Consider the following 20,115-nt stretch of genomic DNA (forward strand, 5'->3'; position numbering starts at 1 on the left):
TTGTATTTTCATACCTGCCTCTTTTGTGAAGCATTATTAATAAAAAATGTACTTGGCAGAGGGGCATAGACATAATAGTGCAGTTAGGTGTCACTTAAAGGTGGAAACCACAGCCCTCAGAGAGGTGGTGGCAGTTACCAGCTCAGGTTGTGGGGACTCCCCACTAACAGCTGCTGATTTCTCCCTGTTTGCATCCTTCCTGCAAGCTTGAACCCTGTGGACCACCCTCCTCCCTTCCTGATCCTTTTATTTCTTGGCTTCCTCAATTCCTCCCTCTCAGTGTGACGACTCTTTCTGACAACTTTATCCGCTGCTGCCCTCCTTTTAAATCTCAGTAGCATCCTCACTCTCTCAAAAACCATAGGATGAAGTAGAAACAGCACATGTTTTTGGATTCAGATAGAAGTGGTACTGTATTCCAGATGTCTTACTTGCTAGCTGTGTAATTAAGGTCATTTACTTAACCTCTCTGAGCTTTAATTTTTGCCTCTGTGTCAAAGCAATGATACTTACAGAATTGGTGCATTATTTGCAATATATAGATAGGGTCTGAGACATAGTAGTAGCTCATTAAATTTTAGTTCCTTTATTTCTTCCAGGTAAAAATTATAGTAGAATTAATTTTATTGACGTGTATTTGATCGATTCACGCCCCAATATTTAGCTGTAGGTTCATCTGTGATATAGATTTTCAGCAATAGCTACACAACAATGTGGTGTAGGTTCTTCAGACACAATGAAGGATGTCAAATAGTTAGGGTTAAGATTCCCCTAAAGGGCTTGGTTCAGCAAACTTCAACACTCTCTAAGAATCTGTTGATTTTATCATACAAGGAAATTTGGTTCAGAAGAAACTTTAAGAAGGAAGGAGCAAACTACCCTTTTGAGTTGCATATCCACCTTACCATGATTTTTTGGAGATGAAGGATTGTGGACAGAGGACCCAAGAATGCTTACATTCTGCTCTGCCTATGAGGTCCCCAAAGGAGATATTTTTAGTGGGGACACTGACAAAGCAAGACAAGCAAAAATGTATTATTAGCTGAAGATTTGGTCTTGAGTACCCATACACAGAGCTCTATTATAATAGGCTAGAAAAGGTGACAGGCTTCTGTCTCCTAAATGAAGTTGGCTTGAATGACCTGAGAGCAAAATGCTCCATTAGACAGGGTCTAATTCCCGTAAGCCCAAAGCAGTGTCAAACATTAACACTGCAATGTGAGGGAAAAGACTAATCCAAGGCCCACAGCCAGCAATAGGAAAAAAGGATATAGAGGGAATTTTCCCTACTGTCAAGTATACACTGTGTTAAGTCACCTGCCTCATGTTCTGGGCAGGCCCAGAAGCAGAGCTGAACCACACTAGAGGAGAGAGATGGTGGAAAGATGGAGAGATGGCTATGTGGCGGGGAGAGAAATGAGACTACACTCACGTGATAACCTAATCAAGTTATGCCTATCAAGGTGAACTCACATATTAGGAAAACAGAAAATCACAAAAGTGTTCCATTGAGAAAATAAAAAGATGTGCAATAATATCAGATATTGTGGTCAAATTAGTGTTCTGACCCCTAAATTTGCATTCCATCTGTATATCCCGATTCATCTTGGTGAGGAGTCAAATGTGTGCTTGTTGAGGGTGGGCTTAGGGAGGAGGCAGAAGTTACTCTACAAGTGAAGAATCTTGTATGTCGGTTACTGAAACACCCCTAAACAATCTCCCTTTCCAATCTCTACCTTCTCTCAGTCAGTCACCCTCACTACTGGCAAGTATTCTTTCCTCTTGCCTAAAACCTTCAATAGGTCCACACTATTCTCAGGTTTTCAAGTCCAGACTTACCGATTGGTTTTTGCTCAAGATGCTTTGCCCTCTGGTTCCAAATGACCTCTATAGCCTACCCTCTTTGCCAAGCTCCCTATCCCCCTACATCACTGTGCCTGTAGTTTCATTGCTCTACTAGTGGGGACATACCACCGAACTTTGTCATTGCCATTCCTTTGCTCCTGCCCTTCCCTCTACTTAGAATGCCTTTCCTACTCAACTTTAAGGTTCATCTTGAGTGTTATCTCTGTAGAAATCCTTCCTTGATGCCCTCTTTTTCTGTGATCTCATAATGCTCTATAAAGACTGCATTTTATGGTAGTTGGTGGTAGTTCTGTTTTTCCCATTAGCATGTGGACTGAGATCCCTTATGGTAGGAAACATCTCTCTCTTTTTTTTATTATTTTTTTCCTTATTTATATTTATCCCATGTATTGACATACATATTAAATGTTCCATATGTTTGTTGAAATGAATTATTGTAGATATAGCTTCGAATTCTTGCGTACTCTTTTCTATATACCTCTAGAGATTTTTTAAAAACTGGGAACTGAAGGACAAGGAAAGAAACCTTGTCTAAAACCTTACTCTAAAAATTTTTACTATAAAATGGGTTTTAATTCTAAAGAAGCATCACTAACCTTCACAACATTAACATTTTGTTCTGATAAAATATCATTGCATCAAATCTAATGAAAATCTTTATTAAGATTGGTTTTACATGTAATTAAGATAAAGCTTTTTGCAATTTAAGGCAGAAAATACTTTATAACACATATAGAAACAAAAATATCTGAACTGATTACACATATTTTTATTTCATTAATGGAATCATTTGAGATTCATAGTTGTCTTAATATTTTAGTGCAGCCAGGAGTTCTTGAATTGACACTTGTTTCTTGTCTCTGAAGGGTTTTTCAGAGGTTGATAGTATGAGTTCTGTTTACAAAAGTCCAAAGTCCAAAAAGGCACAAATCCTCCTTTAGAAAGCCATGGATGTCACTGAATTGATTGTTTAAAATTTAAAAAAAATTAAAAAAAAATTAAAAAAAATGAAACCTAATTTACTCAGCTGTGATTGTTCAACGCTGTGTCTGTGTTGTCCATTTCTGGCCAGTTCTCAGCTAGAATATCTGTAAAGGAAACATTTAGGCTGAGGAGAGGAGAGGTGGAGGGGATCAAGCTCCAGAACTGCCCATAGCTGAGCCCTTGTCATAGCCCAGGAGGGTCTTCTCTGCTCTTAGATGCTCCCATCATCTTTTTATGACCCTTATCAAAAACTTGGGGCCTTTCAAACATAGTCAAAAGAATTCCTATTCTACTAATAAAAAATTTAAATAATAATAACAATAAGCAGCCCAGCAAGGAAGTGTTTTAGCCACACAGTATACATGCATTACAAAAACCCTCTATTCCCTTAAACTGAAAAGAAGAAACAGACACAAATTTGGTGGCCATTAAACCGATGGCCACCAAAGTTTTAGTCATCTCTGCTGTCATTTTTGATTGAAACCAGTAGAGATGTATTTTGGCAAATCTATTCATAATTTGTCTTTCTTTACAGGGCTTTCTCTGTAATTGTGTTTCCCATCAGAGAGTCAATGGAGTTAATGTATTGACAATCTGCTGTGACTGACGACAAATGTCATGTTAACATTTTTCCCCACTCTTCAACCCACAGAGCAATGCTAAAATGACTTTTGGTTTAAAGAATTAAAAGGAAGAACAACTTATTCAGATAAGAAGACCTTCGTCAAAGGTAGGAGTTTATCTTCATAAGAGAAGAGAATTATACCATGAAATTATGTGATTATGTAATATTATTGCCATATTTAATACTTTTCAACCCAGGGAGTAAGATAAAAGACAGAGAGTAGGAATATAGATACAAAAACATTAATCATACTGCTTGTCAAAGAGGATAGATCAAATACGTAGAGTACATAGCAAAGAAAACCAGCCCTTCATATTCTTTCATAGTAACAAGATTTTTCTTTTACTAAGTTATGAATCAGAAAATAGGCAGCAGAATTAAAAGCATTGCTAGTAAATAGTATTTTCTGAAGAAATTAAAGATTCAAAATTATGGGAATCATTTACAAGAGAAGAATTGCCTTTTTGATTCAACCATTTATCAAAAATCTGAGAACATAGTATCTGTACGTGATTTTTCTTGTCTCACAATGAAGTCCAAATAATACAATAGTCTGTTTGGAAAATGTAAATATTACTTTGATAAGTGCTTTCTGCTTTGTAAATCCCTTCCCTACTCCTTGTTTCCTACCCCCACTGTCCACCCCATTCCTATTTATGTCATTTATAATTATCAACTTTAGAAAGGACTCTGCCTGGCCTATGTTGCCTTCTGAAAAGCCATTTATTATAATATTGAACTTCATAAAAAATATCTTAGTTGGAGATCTAGAACACAGTTCAGAGACTGTATCTCAACCAGTAATGGCTTACTTAAGGAATTTATGAGAGAGAGCATGATTATTCAATTAGTCCTTTACCTTGTAGGTTTCATTTGACAAACTTTCATGGACTTTAATTAAGAAAAGAAGATTGTATGCAAGATTTTGAGGTAGTAAAATATTCTAAGCATGTTGTCCCTCATCCTTTGGAATTCTTAAATGGATTCATTCAGATGCTTTTCGTATTTAAGAGGAAATGATTCATGCCTTAGTTGAATTTGCTTCCACTGTGTTGTATTTTATATGACTAACTTGTTCCATGATATTTCAAAATACCACCAGAAATCCCCAAATAAGTAGCCTGGAAATGAAGAATGCTACTTTGTAAATCAAATAACATACATTTTATTCTGCTTGAAGAGTTCTTGAAAAGTGAAAATTAGTAAAGATTAATGAAATTGCTGTTAGGTAATTATGATCAATAACAAAAGAGCCTTAATTTGTACAAATGGCTCTTTTAATAGAAAGCTCTCTAAATTAATGTAAAATGACTTATTTTACAATGTTTTGATATACCTATACACACCCCCTTCAACAAGTGTCCATATTTCATAAAATAAAGAATACCTGCAAGGTAAAGCAATGTAATAGTAAGATCCGTCTGTTCTTACAGGGACATGAAAGTCTATATACAAATCACAGTTGTCAGGAACTAGGGATTAGTAGTGGCTGTGTTAAGTGGCCTCCCAATAAAACACCGTCAGCAGTAAGTTATGGCAAGTTCTTCTGTAGGCAATATGTTGTGTCACATCTAGGAAAGATAAAAGGACAGCAAGACCAAGTTCTTAACAGTAAATGGTGATTTCTACTGAAAAACACATGAAGACAAGGCCAGCAGAGGGACCACCAGGAAGGAGTGCTCCTTTAAGATGGCAGTGACAGGGCTCAATAAATGGTGCTTTCTCACTTGTGAGGGCGCTCACAGGCGGTTTTTAAGGGAGTTTTCCTGGCTGCTTTCATTATTTTCTCTTCTGTTCATTGCATGAGAGTCATTTGACTTAAAATCTCTATCTTCCAGAGCAACAAGTGAAAAGGTTCAGTTCTACTTTCTCAGTACATTCTTCTCATTGATCTTTTTGTCTAGTCTTTTGTTAAATGACTAAAGTGAACTTTTAGTTGTTAGGCACTATTGGAGCCACTAAAATATCTCATTTTATCTTTGTGAATGATTTAATCTGGTTGAAACTAAATACTGAGTGTCTTCCCCATTTCTTTCCTGTGCCTCACAAAGACTCCCTGAAAGTTCTCAAAATTCTAAAGCACACTTGTATTCAGAATGTCCCCAATCTATTCAAGAATTCAGCCTCTGACATTAGAAAGAGAAAGTTTTGTTGTAACTCCCTAGTGTTTTCAGTAGTCTTTCCCACGTCCACTAGGGTGCTGTGGTCTGGCCAGAACTGTGGTTTGTGAACCCCTACATCCTCCTCTCTGAAAAGTGCTACCTGTCTCAATTTCCTGTCACATATAAAAACTGTGTTGACATTCATCATTAATGCTAATGTGTAAATTCTCTCCAAGGAAATCTGCCTTTTACCTGGCTTGAAACACTTTTAGCTAAAATTCAGCAATGGTGGAATTTCAGTAAGCAACCCAAGTGAGGGGAAGGGACAGTCCCCAAATCACCTCAATAACTGGTTTTCTGCTCTGGCTGCATGTGTGTATGTTTGGTCCTGATTGTAACCATAATGAGTCTGAAGAATTATGGCTATGCTGTACCTTAAAGCATGTTTCTTTTTGGCAAGCTATATAACAAGAAAACTCTGACAGATTATAGGAATTATTTAATAATTGTTTTTGGTTGATGGTTTGAAAGTCGTTCTTATTAGAGTACTAACTTTTAAAAAATATGCATACATCTTAGGAATGGTCATTACCATTGACCCTTGAACAATGCAGGGGCACCAACCCTCCACACAGTCAAGAATTTGTGCATAACTTTTGACTCCCCCAAAACTTAAGTTGTCCTTTGGTACCTGCATGGGATCAGTTCCTGGACACCTCGCGGATACCAAAATCTGTGGGTGCTCAAGTCCCCTATATAAAATGGCATAGATCGATGCATACATTTGATCCTCCACATCCACAGACTCCCAACTGACATTTATTGAAAAAAATCTGCGTATAAATGGACCCACACCATTCAAACTCATGATATTCAAGGGTCAACTGTACATTTTGAGTAGATAATAGTAAAAGTGATAACAGTAAAAAGACTATCATAATTAAGTTGATTGTAGGTGTGAATTAGTATTTTATTACAAAGTCCAAATAGGACTACTGTTTTTAATACTACTTAACAATAAAAAGATCTATCAAAAATTTGTCCTACAGCATCATTTTAAAGCTGAGAAGCTTTATCCCATGCTATGTTACACCAGACAAATCTAGGAGACACAAAACTAGAGATGAAAAGCTCATGAATAAAAATAGTTAGCCTAGGAAGCTTAGAACTTACAAAAACCAAGATAGGAGTCTAAATCTGAGCAAGGGATATTCACCTCTTTATTGTTTTACAATGGATGAGGTATTTTGTCATTTAGAACAGCGATCGCCAACCTTTTTGGCACCAGGGACTGGTGCTCCTATAAGAATCTGAGGCTAGATGATCTGAGGTGGAGCTGAGGCGGTGATGCTAGTGCTGGGAAGCAGCTGCAAGTACAGATGAAGCTTCGCTGGCTTGCCTGCTGCTCACCTCCTGCTGTGTGACCCAGGTCCCTAACAGGCCATGGATCATACCAGTCCACAGTCCAGGGGTTGGGGACCACTGATCTAGAAAATCAGAACAATCTTTTCTCATACTTACTAACCTACTCTCTCTTCACCCTGACATGTGCCGAGGGTGGCCACACCTCTTGAAACATTAGCACACTTGGACAATCCCCCCACTGTGATCATGGCAAACTGCTTCATGAAATGACTGCTCCCTACTAAAATGCAGTATTCCTGGAAGCTGAATGAGAAACAAACATTCTATTCTTGCATCCCAGTGTACTGCCCAGCTTTCCATTTCTATGTGGAGTCAGAGTAATACCTGTGACCTGTGGTCAGATGAAAACATATTAAATCTAATGTACAGAGATTCTGTAGGGAGGTTGAATTATAATACACTTCCCAATATTTAGCTCTGAGTTATGGCATCCATGATTGGGATGCCTTTATTTATTAAGTCCTTTCTGCCCCTTGCATCCTGTCCTTGTAATTCTTATGGGACACAACCTTTTTTTCTCTGGAAACCCACCCTGTCCCCCTCCCACTATTCTGGGCTGTTCATTTTGGTAGCTGTCACTGAAGGCTCAGAAAGAATGGTTGAAAGGTATCTGAAAAAAAGACATCAGCATGCTTTCTTAGGAGATCGTAGTGGGAGATGGGTAATTGTGCAAAGGTGAGAGAGTGAGAAAGGTGGCATCATGTGTCTGTGGCAGCAACAATTAGTGCTAGGAGTCAGTAGAGAAATCTTGCAACTTTCATGTATTTCTCCTCTTTCCTCTCACTGTAGTCTAGTGGGGAGAAATATCTGCTTTGAAATTGGAAGGAGAAAATTGCCTGAATCACTCCGGTAGAGGAAATGTGTAGCGACTTAGTAGTTATACACCAAGGGCTGATGTGGTGATCTTTGCTAATAGCTCATTGTAGATACTTAATAGATCAGATTTGTTTTCCTCTGCTGCATTTTTGGCTTGTAGTTTTAAAATATTTTCTAGAGTCACTAGAATAAGAGCTGGTGATGAGATAAGGCTAGCTCAGTGGACTATAGGCTTTAATTTGGGGGCTCACTGTAATGACTAGAACTCTGCCACCAGAGAGAGGAGTCACTGCCTTGTGACCCTTGTTCCCAGCAACTTCAAACTCTACTGAAATAACTGCCCATGAGAGGAAGAAACTTATTCAAAATGATAATTATAAATGGTATCCCTTATTCATTCGGAATTATAATTTTTATGTTCAGCCTTCTCATGACCAAAATCAATATTTATTGAGTTTTGTGCACAATAACCTACTGAGTGAGATATTCTAAGTGTTGATAATACTGGAAAACCTTAAATATTCAGGTCCACATAACTGCACACACAAAGGTAGAAATGTGTAGCTAGGTTCTGTGGGTTCTTTATCAGAGCCCTTCCTTCCAGCATCTGGACATTTCATCCTTGGCTGCTTTTGGAGGGAGTCAAATCCTGACAGGAGGGTTATCTAGGGAACTACCCAGGAGGAAAATGATGCCCAGTGTGGAGCAGGAGGCTGGCCCAGCCCCTGCTGATAATGCAGTATGTTGCTGTCACATCTGACTGCATACACAAATAGATGCTTGGACTTTTTTTTTTTTTTTTTGCTTTGTTTTGTTTTATTTTGCCTTGATTTGTTTTGTGAGGAAAAGAAAAGAATAAGAAGAAAGAAACCTCTTGAAAGAATTCAAGTTTTCATATCTGCAGAAGGCATTTCTACAGCTTTTGTCAAACTTAGCTGGTCTGTAAAGCATCTTTGTTTCTGGTTGACTGTTGCAGAAACTAACTTCATAAACTAGTGCAAATTCAGGAGAGAATAATTTTTATTGAAAGTGTCGAGTAGGATAAGGTGCATGGGGCTAGTCCTGAGAGAGCTTTGTTTCTTGCAGCATGTGGAAATTCACATTCATATTGCTGCTTTGTGTTCGTTAGCATGCATGGCTAAACAATGCAGCATGCCAGCCATCATGACAGTGTTGATTAATGCATTCCTCAAATGTGTTGATTAATGTGTTCCTGCGATGCCTCCTTAAGCTGCCACTGCACCTGAGGTGTGCGGGATGTGCCTCCTCGCTGGCTGCTGTGTCGCTCACATGAGCCCATTTGCACATGGGTCTTCTGTGTGTATATTTTATACCGTTGCCTTTATAAGTAAAACCGTACAGATCTAGGAGAGTTTTTCCAGAAATGTTCTCCTCTCACAAAAGTGTTCTATACTAAAATGTAGCAGGGACTCTATACACTATGAAGTTTATAGAAGGAATGATCTAGCTAAACATAGACTCTTGGTGCCATCTGTCTGTCCTATAGATGATCCTCCCCTGGCTTTCATTTTTGTTCATTTCAAAGTTTTTGTAAAGAGAAAAGCTGAAAATACTTACTGAGTTCAATTTTCACTGGAATAATACAGGAAGAGATATGCAAAAGGGCTGTCCATTAGGCACTTGGTAAACTTGGCATCTCAGATGGAAACTTGCTTCTCACAGAGGCAGGGATTCCTCTGTCCAACCAGGGCAATTCCATTTCTAGTCAGCTTCATCCAGTGTTATAACTTGCTATATTATGAATTCCCATTAAACCACACTTTTTTTGTATCTTGTTTACAGAAAGGCTGATCTTGGTGGAGTTCTGCTTGGCTAATGGTTTGAAAAAGTTGAGAATTTGAGAATTTTTGTTTAGTATCATTTACTTGTTATTTGAGACAGGAATTCTACTCCTACTTTATAAACTTTCTGACCCTAGGATTCTCAGCCAGTGACAAAATGAGAAAGCCATGTTCTAAAATGTCGATAGAAGAACAAAGCATGGAGGAAATGATTCCTTAATGCTGGGGTGATGGTGTTACTGCCCCAATGCCTTTGGGCTCCAACTATAACATTTTAACAGAAAAATGTCTTAACACTGGAAAAAGCAGAGCAAACAAGTTCATCCTGAATGGCAGAGAACTTTGATATGTTAGAGGACTATGAAACTATTATATAAGCAAGTGGTGAAGTCACCAATAGTTATCCCATTTAATTATTGGATGAAATTAATGGCATTCTTATATTTTCAAGAATAAGACTTGAGTGAAGATTTTTTATTTCATTTAAACTCAATGGTGATAAAACCATTCAAAGGTCTACTTTGAAGAGTCATAGACTACATGCTTCTGTTATTTAATTAATGATATCTAACTCCAAATTTATTATTACTTTAAATTGCTTAGTTATGTCTGTATCCCAAGGAATAGTTGTGGAAAATAAAAAATAAAATATTGAATTACTTCCTTGGCATTTGTATCCTTAACTTCTCTTTTGGAACTCAAGATACACAGAATATGTGTTTACATCATTATAATACATATTTGATGTGGAAGACATATAGGGGAAAATTAATACTGTTTGATTTTCAGAGAAGCTTTAATTATACGATATGTTTAAAAGAGAAATGCACCAAAATAACTGTCTAAGAGGGGTTCACATTTGTGATTAGACATGCATTTTTTTGGTTTGCTCGAATTCTGCAAGAACCGAAGGGGTAAACAAAGAGAAGCAGCAAACATGATTAATCTGTGTTTCTGCAAAGCTTTTCCTACTGCACTGAATAAAAGCCTTGCTGACAGAAGCTGTTAGCCTAGTGAAGGAAAGGACATAGGAACGGGTTATGAAAGGAGAAAATGGAAGGCAAAGAACAATCCATGTAGAGAAAGAGCACAGGGGAAATGGTTTCTGCAGGTTTCTATTAATTTTTTTGTCAGTAAGCGCAGAGAACACGTAGTTAACATAGTTTCCCAAATGGCTTTGTTCCCTGAGGCAAAACAAACAAACAAACAAACAAACAAACCTGAGAAAGAATTTGATAAATATAACTAGACAAAACTACCATATTAAAATTATTCAAAATGTGGAAAAGTTCCAAGTGTGCTGTAAAATATTTCTTCATTGTATAACATTTTCCTCTTATAGAGACTCTAACTACAGATATATTTTAATATAAAAAAAATTTGATTTGTTCTGCAAAATAAATTATTTGACAGATATATATTTTTGAGGTCCTTTTTTAAAAACTTTTTTTTGCCACAGAAGAGTAGGAAAAAATAAATACATTCTAGACAGCCTCTTGCACTTTCCTGGGTACTTAGTTCATGCTGTGTAAATATTTGTTGAATCAACAAATATTTTTTATGTACCCAAACCAGAAGTCAGCCCTCAGGAAAACTTTCTCCTTAATTTTTTCTGGGTCCTCCCATGTGTTGCTGATGGTTGTTGGTCACTCAGAACACCTTTCTAGTGAATTGATAGACATTTTCGTTTTCCTACAACCAAACCTTTGAACATTAGGATTTTTGTTCAGTAGAACAACCCCTAAATTCAGTGAGGAAGTATATTTTAAATACCTACATTATAATGGACTTGCTGAATCTGTCCAAATTATGTTTATTAGTGAAATGTAGCTGCCTTGCTCCAGTAATTGATTCAACAGACATAAAAATGGCATGGAAAGATCTTTATTATAAAGAGTAAATAATTAAAAGACTTTCTTTTATAAAACAGATTTCCTTCAGCTGAGAGTCAAGTAGAGTAGTCACATGGCAGTAACCACGATAAATGACTTATGAGATCATTGCCAATACTGGAACCTAGACTCCCACCACTTTACCGAAAATAAATCGCAGTTTATTCTAGAGTTATTTGAGTTTCATTCATACAAATAAAATACTAACTTATAGAACCTACAGTTAGTGCCTATATGGTGACCATCTTCATTAATAAATATTATTGATTGTGTCTTATATAGAGAGAACTGCAAGAGGTTCTAATAATGCAGTCTGCATTAAAAGATATGGTTAGTGCCCTTTAGCGACTTACACTCTTTAGTTATATTCATTTAAGTCGACTGTTTACATACTATTGAAACCTTACTGTCAATACACTTTGAGTATATCGTTATGACTGAAGGTGGAGAAATTAGAGATGCTTTGAAGGCAGATTGGAGAGTGTTGTCTGAGCCAGAAGTTTGAGATTAGTGTAGGATTCTACTTAAGGATTTTAAATAGAGGAGTCACATAATTAGGTCTGAGTTTAGAACAAGTACCCTGGCAACTGTATGCAGAACAGATGGGTAAAATTGGAAGCTAAAACCATTAGTAGGCGAGAGATGATAAGGAGCAAGAGAGCTTGACTCAGAATCCTGGCAAAGGGGCTACAGAGAAGGAGACAGTTTAGAGTATATTTCAGTGGACTTACATGCTAATTGGGAGTGAAGAATGAGGACAAGCAAGGCTTGACCTCTGGCTTTAGAGACTGTGTAGATTGATGGTGGTGTTACTACTAGAATACAAAATGCAGAGGGCTGCTTTTGAGAGGAAGATAGAGTTTAGTCATAAATAACTATTGCTGTGGTAGATGCATGAGTAGTGAGATCCCAAAACTAGGAGAGAGGCTCTGGGAATGGTAAGTGGAGAGACCAGGAGTCAAGCAAGCTGCAGCTGGAGAACAGAAAGGCCTCTTGCCTTCCATCATTTTGTTCAAATTTAGCTGAGCTTTTGTCTCATTATTTCATGAACACAATCTTAGTTGAGACATCTCTGCTGTAATTGAGTTCCACCGCTGGAATTTAGAAAACTGGGCTGGCAGCATGATAACTGATCATCCCAGGTTGTCCTTAGAATCAGTAAACGTTATTGAAGTGGGGTGGTTGTCCATGGACCACATTCAAGGAGAATTAATGCCATCAGTCATCTCCAAGAGAAGAACTGTCTGTGGAAACCAAAAAGTCAAAAACTCTTATTAACCTAGGGACCTAAAAAGTACACGATTTAGACTGAAATGACATTTTCAAAGAGTGACCTAAACAAAGAAAATTTTGCCAAGGGCAAAATGAAGGAAAACAGTACATAGCTTTCTCAAAGGTCACTGGAAACATTTTTTGAAGCAACAACATGGGACAATATGTCATTATTACTAGCCAGACAAATTTGAGTTTAATGTAATGGGAAAGAGCTGCATTGTTTCTGTTCCTGTTATGTTTGTAGTTATTTATTTTTATTTATTTATTTTTGTCCTATGGTCACTATTTGGAAAGGATGATCAGTTAGATACATTCCAAATGACTGAGGTGATATTTCCATGAATCATTTCCATTTTAATAATTATTTTAGATTTCTAGATGAAAGATGGCTTAACCCTAGGGCATTTGCTAAGATGAATCACAAGTCTCAGAAATTGTGTCCTAACATGATGCATTGGCTATAGAGGGAATTCACATGTACTTATGGGCAAATTCTGGCATAATTAATGCTCCAAATCATAATTTTAAATGCCCAGATCATAATTTATATTCATAAATTTTTTATTGTGAGCTCCTAGATATTTCCTAATCAAAACTAATACTGCTGTCCATTCATCTTCTATTCAATCAAATGGAAAAGGGAAAAAATGATCAAATTTCCATTCTACTTCTCATGTACATAAGATAAACAGGAAAAAAAATCTCCATATTTGACTTGACACTCTTTTTCTTTATCCCAGAAACATGGGATGGAATAGTAAGGAATAATGTGGTTCATGCCATAGGGGCACCCTACTTGCTTCCAGTTAAGTCTTGTTGTTGCTAATGACCTCCCAGATGCCTGGTACCAATTCTTTACTAGTTTCTGTTGTCCTAGCAGTCATATTGGTGATCCATGTGGGCCATGGAACCTATTTTCTGGAGAACTATCTAATACTTTCTTTAATTTCTATAAATGTCGTCTGTGGAAAAACCTTTCTGGTTTGTTTTTTACATTTTACTTGCACTGCTTTGAATCTGACTGACATATAACACACTTTGGCATCTGAAATAAAATTGCATTTATCATCTGTCAGTAATTTGCTTCCTGATAAAAGGAATGGGAATGTTTGTTAGGATATACAATGGCACTATTTTTAAATTGTTCAAATTAGGATATTTTGTAAATGATATTAGAGAGTTCATTACAATTTACATTCATTTTCTTATCAAAATTATCTTTTTTCTTAGCATTATCTAGCTGTGCCTTATAGATTTCTTTACTGTAATGAAATGTTTTACCTCTATTTATAGAATATAGAGAATCATATGCATTTTCCTAATTTATTTTTATAAAGAATTATTTATAATGAGAATTTATGAGTTATTGAAATCTAGTTCTGTGGAAATATATATTCAGTATAAGTCAGATTTGTTCCCTGAATAAGGTGTAAAGTAAAACAGTTCACTTTTTTAAAGGTTTCTATTGCTAAGTTATATTATTTTGATCAAAAGTATTCAAATTAGAAAACATTCTTTTTTATGATTGAGCCTCTGTTGATTCATAAAACATTTTAGTGCCACAAAATCAGCACTATAATTTTAATCTTGTAATAAGAAAAGAAAATGAAGACACTCAAGGTTGTAAAGCCAGATCTGATACAAATTTTGCCTGGTCCCTTTATTATTAACTTGAATTTCCTCCTAGCCTGTGTGCCCCACCAGGGTAGACATTTGCCATTCTTCGTTGGACTGCTCATTTGCCTCGTTCCTATTTTAGTGTTGTCCCTCGTTTAGCACTATGTGGAGGCAAGTTATTTTCTCTAAGGGCCTCAACTTAGCCAGGGATGCATTTTTCTTACACTACTGTTTTGTTGACACATGTATGACATGATGGCCTTTTTAAAAAATAGATATTTGTTGTAAAAATAACATCTGGGATCCTCTAAGGCTGTATTTCATAAAGACAAATTAGTTTAATTTCATATAATATATCTTAATGTCTTCCCAATGTTGATGGCCTTTCTTCAATATTTAATAAGGTAAAATTAACATAGTGTAACAAGAACAACTGAGAATAATCAAAATATGCCCGAAGCAGTATTTTTATTTTTACTATAAGGGTTTTTCTTTCTTTCTTTCTTGAGAAGGATTAGATTTGTATGTAGACAGTAATGCCTTAATAGCAGAACCTAAATGTTCTCAGTGATACCTACTCTGAAACCCATTATGTTCTACTATAATAAAAGTTACCATATTTGAGGCTTACTATGTACCATACATGTTCTGAGCACTTTACATGTTTTACCCATGTTATCCTCACAGTAACTGGCTATCATCCTCATTTTATAGATGAAGAAATTGAGCTACAGAGTTAAATACCTTGCCCATGGACACACAGCTAGTAAATGGTAGAGCAGGGATAAACCAAGTTAATCTAATTCCAGAGGACATGTGCTTCACCACCATGCCTCTGCCTGGGCAAAAGATGTGCCCATCAGCATACTTAATTCGTTAATAAGGAAATCCCTTGACCTTGGGAGTTCCGGTCAATGTACTATGTGTATTTGGCAAATATGGTCGGATATGGAAGTCAAAGCTATTACCCTGCTGCTCACTCACATCAAATAATAAATCTAAAGGCTGTCAAGGTTGTTACACTGCTCCCATGGTTCTAAATATCCCTTCTGTGTCCATGAACATTGTGTGGAATAAATGGATGCTACAGAAAGAGAAAAGATATTCTAGGCCTAACAATAACACAGGAATAAGTCAGGAATGCCTGCCTTCTACAAGGTGGTATGACAGCAGTGTTGGCCATTTTTCTTACCTTATTATATCTGAAAAAAAAGTTTTTGGAATTTTACCATCAGTGTGAATTCCTCAGAGGTATAACATTTGTCCCCATTAATAGAAATAGTTACAATTAAAGCTTGCTTTTCCTACCTTGTCACCACCTTGCATCTGACTTTTTCCTCCTAGACCTCTTCTATAGAAATCCAAACCATGATTTATACACACAAAATTTCAAAGGCAGATAGCTGCCTACTACTCAGAAGAAATAGCCTAATAACAGCTATAGATGTGACTTCTACTCTTTTTCCTGCCCTCTTCCCACCCTAACCTAGTGTTTGTGTTTTATTTTATTTTTATTTATTTTGTTTGTTTGTTTTAGGGAAGGCAACCCTTGGTTGACCTCACAGATTGTAAGGACCTTGTCAGTTTACAATCCCTTATTTTTTATTTTTTATGCCTACAGCACCTGGTCTTCCTAGGTGGTCTCCCATTCAAGTACTAACCATGCCCAACCCTGCTTAGCTTCCGAGATCAGATGAGATTGGGCTTGTTCAGGGTAGCATGGCCGTAGACTAGTGTTTGTGTTTTAATAGAAGAATCTGGAAAATAAATGGCCATGAAGATCTAAAAGAAGGAAAAATAAAATCCTATCATTAGATTCAAGTAGTAGAATTCTATGCAGAAGGTTTCTCTTTTTGGATGGGGAGCCTTATTCCACGAATGCCTTAAACCACCACATACTAAAAACTATCCACTTATGAATCTCCTGCCTACTTAGATGAAAATAATTTCAGTGATGCCTTCAGACACTGTTCATAATTAATATGTACTTTTTTCTTTAAATATGATCATTAGTAATAAAGTATGGCTTTGCAACATGAATTTGTATTTAAATTTGTATTTAGTTTTATTATCTTCTTATTATCAAGTGTTGCATTGTGGATATTATAGTTTCGAATTTAAAAACTTACTTTTTCTTTACCCTAATTAAGCATATACAGAGCCAAAGCCCTTAATCTGACCTCACTTTTGTTCCTCTCTCCAACTCTGCTCTCAATACATTGGCCGCCTTGATGCCCCTTGAAGAAGCCAGGCACACCCTTACCTTAAGGCCTTCGCACTGTGGTTCCCTCTGTGTGGAACACTCTTCTTGCATATGTCCCAATTGCTTGCTGCCTCTTCTTCAGGTCTTTGCTCAAAAATCACTTTCTGGTGAGCAAGTGTACCTATGCATGTACACACACACATACACACACACCCCTTGGAACCCCTACCTCCCTCTCTAGTTCTCTGGTTTTATTTTTTCCTCCATAATACTTACCACCTAACAAACTATACAATTTACTGTTTATTTTGTTATTATCTGTCTGCCTTCACTTCATTATAAGGTCCACAAGGGCAGGAAGTTTTGTCTTACATTCATTAATGTATTTCAGCACCAGGAATACTGCCTGGCATATAGTAGGTGCTTAATTTTCTCAATGATTGAGCCAATGAACGAATGAATGTAGACTTCTGAAAATGTTAAGTTTCAACCCTTTGTCAGATAATGTCATTAGCTAAATAAATTCTGCCTTACTTTTTTGTAACGTTCTGACTTCTCTGGGTTCAGAAATGTCATAATGTAGTACTCAGCTTACTTAAAAATTCTGCCAGCAGGAAGAAAGGGTATTGTGGATTCCTGTTGTTAAATGCAGAGGTGGAGTTGGAAAACAATCAAAAGAAATGTTCCTCATTTTTTTGGAGCAAATGAACAAATCTAGCATTTGTTTTTGAGAGAACAAATGCTCTTCACAAAAAACAGAAACTGTTCCCAAAATCTTTGAAGTGTGTCACTGATTCTTTAACCAGAAATTGGAGAAGCAAATATTCCAGTGACAAATACAGGCTTTGTTGGGATGAAAGCTAATCATAAGTTTACAAAGACTGATTGGGCATTTGGCTTGTGACTAATTCCTGGCAGTGACACAGAGAAGGCTCATAACTGGCCCAGCCGCATATATTTTAAGTAAAGACCCTGTCCTCAAAGAAGTTCGATTTTTTTGCCCAGTATTTTCATTTGGATTAAAATAATGCATTGCTTGAGATATAACTAACATTAAGAATTCTGCCAGTCACAGCAGTTTCTATAATGGTTGAGGGAAACAGATAATTTAGGGAGAGGGATTATCATTATTTGTTTCTTAGCAGTTCCCCGTTGGCAATAATTCATTTAATTTGTTAATTGTAAAAGCACAAGAAACCATATGAATCAGAACAATGTTCCTAACAGTCTCCCACTTGCTGGGTCTGTGTTTTCTGGTACAAACATTGAAGTCAACTTATTTCCTATCAATACAGTAAAAATCTTTATCAACCCCCAAGGCCTGCCCTTGATGCATTCATATAGTGATTTCAGGATGCTAGGAGCCCGCCTGGCCTACTGGCTAATACCTAAACTTCTGCTAGAGCCCGGATTTCTTATTTAATTCTATATTTATTGAGCTGCTATTGTTGCAGTCACATATCAGATGTGGGATTAGCACTGAGTTGTCTAATATCCTCTCCCATATGCCAGAGACATTAAGCTTTAATCCTTGCTGAAATGAAAGCTCTGAGGTCACACCCACATGTAATGCTTTAGTGGCTGCATATTTTAGCTCTTTCCAGGGTACGATATCAGGATACCGAATAACTGAAGGTAGAGAGAAGGGCTAGCATCTGTGTAAGAAAAGATATACGAGTGGAAAGTATAATAAAAAACTTTCCCAACTTTAAAATTGTAGAGACTCAGCCTTGTCCACAAGTTATAAGCATAAAAAGATGCCAGTCGCTTGAAAATTGGTGGTTCTCTGAATAGTTGCCCTGTTTTTTCCATCCTTCTTAAGACCTTGAGGTGTGTAAAAGTGCAGTAGGCAGAGGACAGATTTCCATCCGTAACCATGTGGAACAAAGAAATAATCTTTGTTTCTTGCAGACAACCTCTGGGAACTCTGTTCTAGTTCAGGTACACTTCTTCAGCAGGTACAGTGGAGCCCTTTTCAAATAAAGTCGTGTGCAGAATCCCAATGTATAACACAGAGAAGAGCTAAGCTATTCTTTAGCCCCTCCTGTTAAGCCTGTGCTCAGTGCCCTGAAGAGGCTCTGCCCCGTGAGGCTGTACCGTGGCACAGGAGACACTGACCTCAGAGGTTCCTTGGTGGTTGTTACAAATGCTGTCCTCCATCCACAGAAACAGGGCCAGTTCATGGAACATGGAAGAGTAACTTTACCACTGTGGACCTTGCTTTCTTCATTTGTAAAATGGGAAAACTTTCGGTTTTGAACAGGTGTAAAAGAGTTAACATATGCAAAGGATCTGGAACAGAGTAAGCCCTCAGTAAGGAGTAGATATTTTAAAAATCCCAAATGATACAGAATAATTTAATTTGATGGGAGAAAAAATGGAAAAATCAGTAAATTTAATAAGGGCTGAAAAAATTTTTGACAGTCTGGCAATCTTTTAATCATTTTTTCTCCCTCTCTTAACCCCTGTTGTGATTAATAGTTCTGTCCCAAATTACATATGTATAGTAATTGTGCCCCTTTTTGCTATTGACAAAAGTTTCTTATGTATGGTGATGCAAATGTGGATTTAAGGGTTGCTAATATTATAATGAGCCAGAAGTTAATGAACAGGAAACTTAACAAGAATGGAGCAGGCAACTTGGCAGTAGAGATGGCTTCTGAGCAGGAAGTATAAACCAAGCATGTCCAGAGAGGGGAAATAATTCAAAAGACCAGAAGAGTGGACTGGAGGAGGGGCTGCTTCTGGACTGGCTGAGAACATATTTGACCATGACCTGAAGGAGAAATACAAGTGCAAGTCCCACTCTTTGCACCAAGAAAATGGAGTTTAGGATAAAGTACCCATGTACTTTCCCATTGCACAAGTAGTCTGTGTGCCATTTACCTTAGCCCTTGACTGTATCTATTTTATCTTGTTTATTCTTGGTTCAAGTGTATTAGCTCTATTACCCAGATAGGTTATAGATTTCTTCAAGACAGAGACAGCATCTTCTGCTTTATATCTCTCTCCCAAAGGTTGCCACATGGCAGGTATATTTGTATAAGGCAAGGTACAGAGGAAAACAGAAGCTATTTTAGGTATTTTAAACAAGGGAATGTATTAGAAAGTCTGTAGCTGCAAAAAAAAAAAAAAGAAAAGAAAAGAAAGAAAGAAAGAAAGCGGGGGGTGGGTGTTGGAAGAGCAAAAAGGAAGAAGAGGTGATACCTAGATCAGAAGCAGCAAACATCCCTGGGCTAGAGCCCATGAACTTACTCTCCCTGTTGCAAGTGGATTGGAGACACTTGCATTTGATTCTGGATCTACTCCAGAGGTGCTGTGTCAACCAGAATTGGAACCATTAAAAAAGTGCTGGTCCTTCCTGGGCTGCTGGAGTGTCCAGAACCACACCAGCCTCATTGCTACTACAGCAACTACCATCAACTGCCTCATTTTCAGTTGAAACCAAGAATCTTGTCTTTATCATTCTTTCTTCTTGCCCACCAGTACCTCCAGTTAGCAGAACCAA

General features: G+C 37.1%; 1 protein-coding gene and 1 pseudogene across 14 annotated transcripts in view; one reads left to right on the forward strand and one right to left on the reverse strand.

The window, feature by feature from the left end:
* The window catches only part of NRCAM (neuronal cell adhesion molecule), a 262,800-nt gene that overhangs the window by 128,046 nt on the left and 114,639 nt on the right, over positions 1–20,115 (forward strand). For 12 of the 14 annotated variants that reach the window (XM_023538010.1, XM_023538014.1, XM_023538003.1 and 9 more), the window contains exon 3: positions 3,503–3,580. The exons of the other annotated variants lie outside the window; for them this stretch is intronic. The gene's annotated coding sequence lies outside the window, so the exon portion shown is untranslated. The remainder of the gene's footprint in view (positions 1–3,502; positions 3,581–20,115) is intronic. 14 annotated transcript variants of the gene reach the window in all.
* On the reverse strand, positions 16,017–16,135 carry LOC111747051 (annotated as a pseudogene).

The sequence above is a fragment of the Pteropus vampyrus genome, unplaced genomic scaffold (assembly GCF_000151845.1).
Source record: "Pteropus vampyrus isolate Shadow unplaced genomic scaffold, Pvam_2.0 Scaffold208, whole genome shotgun sequence".
NCBI lineage: Eukaryota > Metazoa > Chordata > Mammalia > Chiroptera > Pteropodidae > Pteropus > Pteropus vampyrus.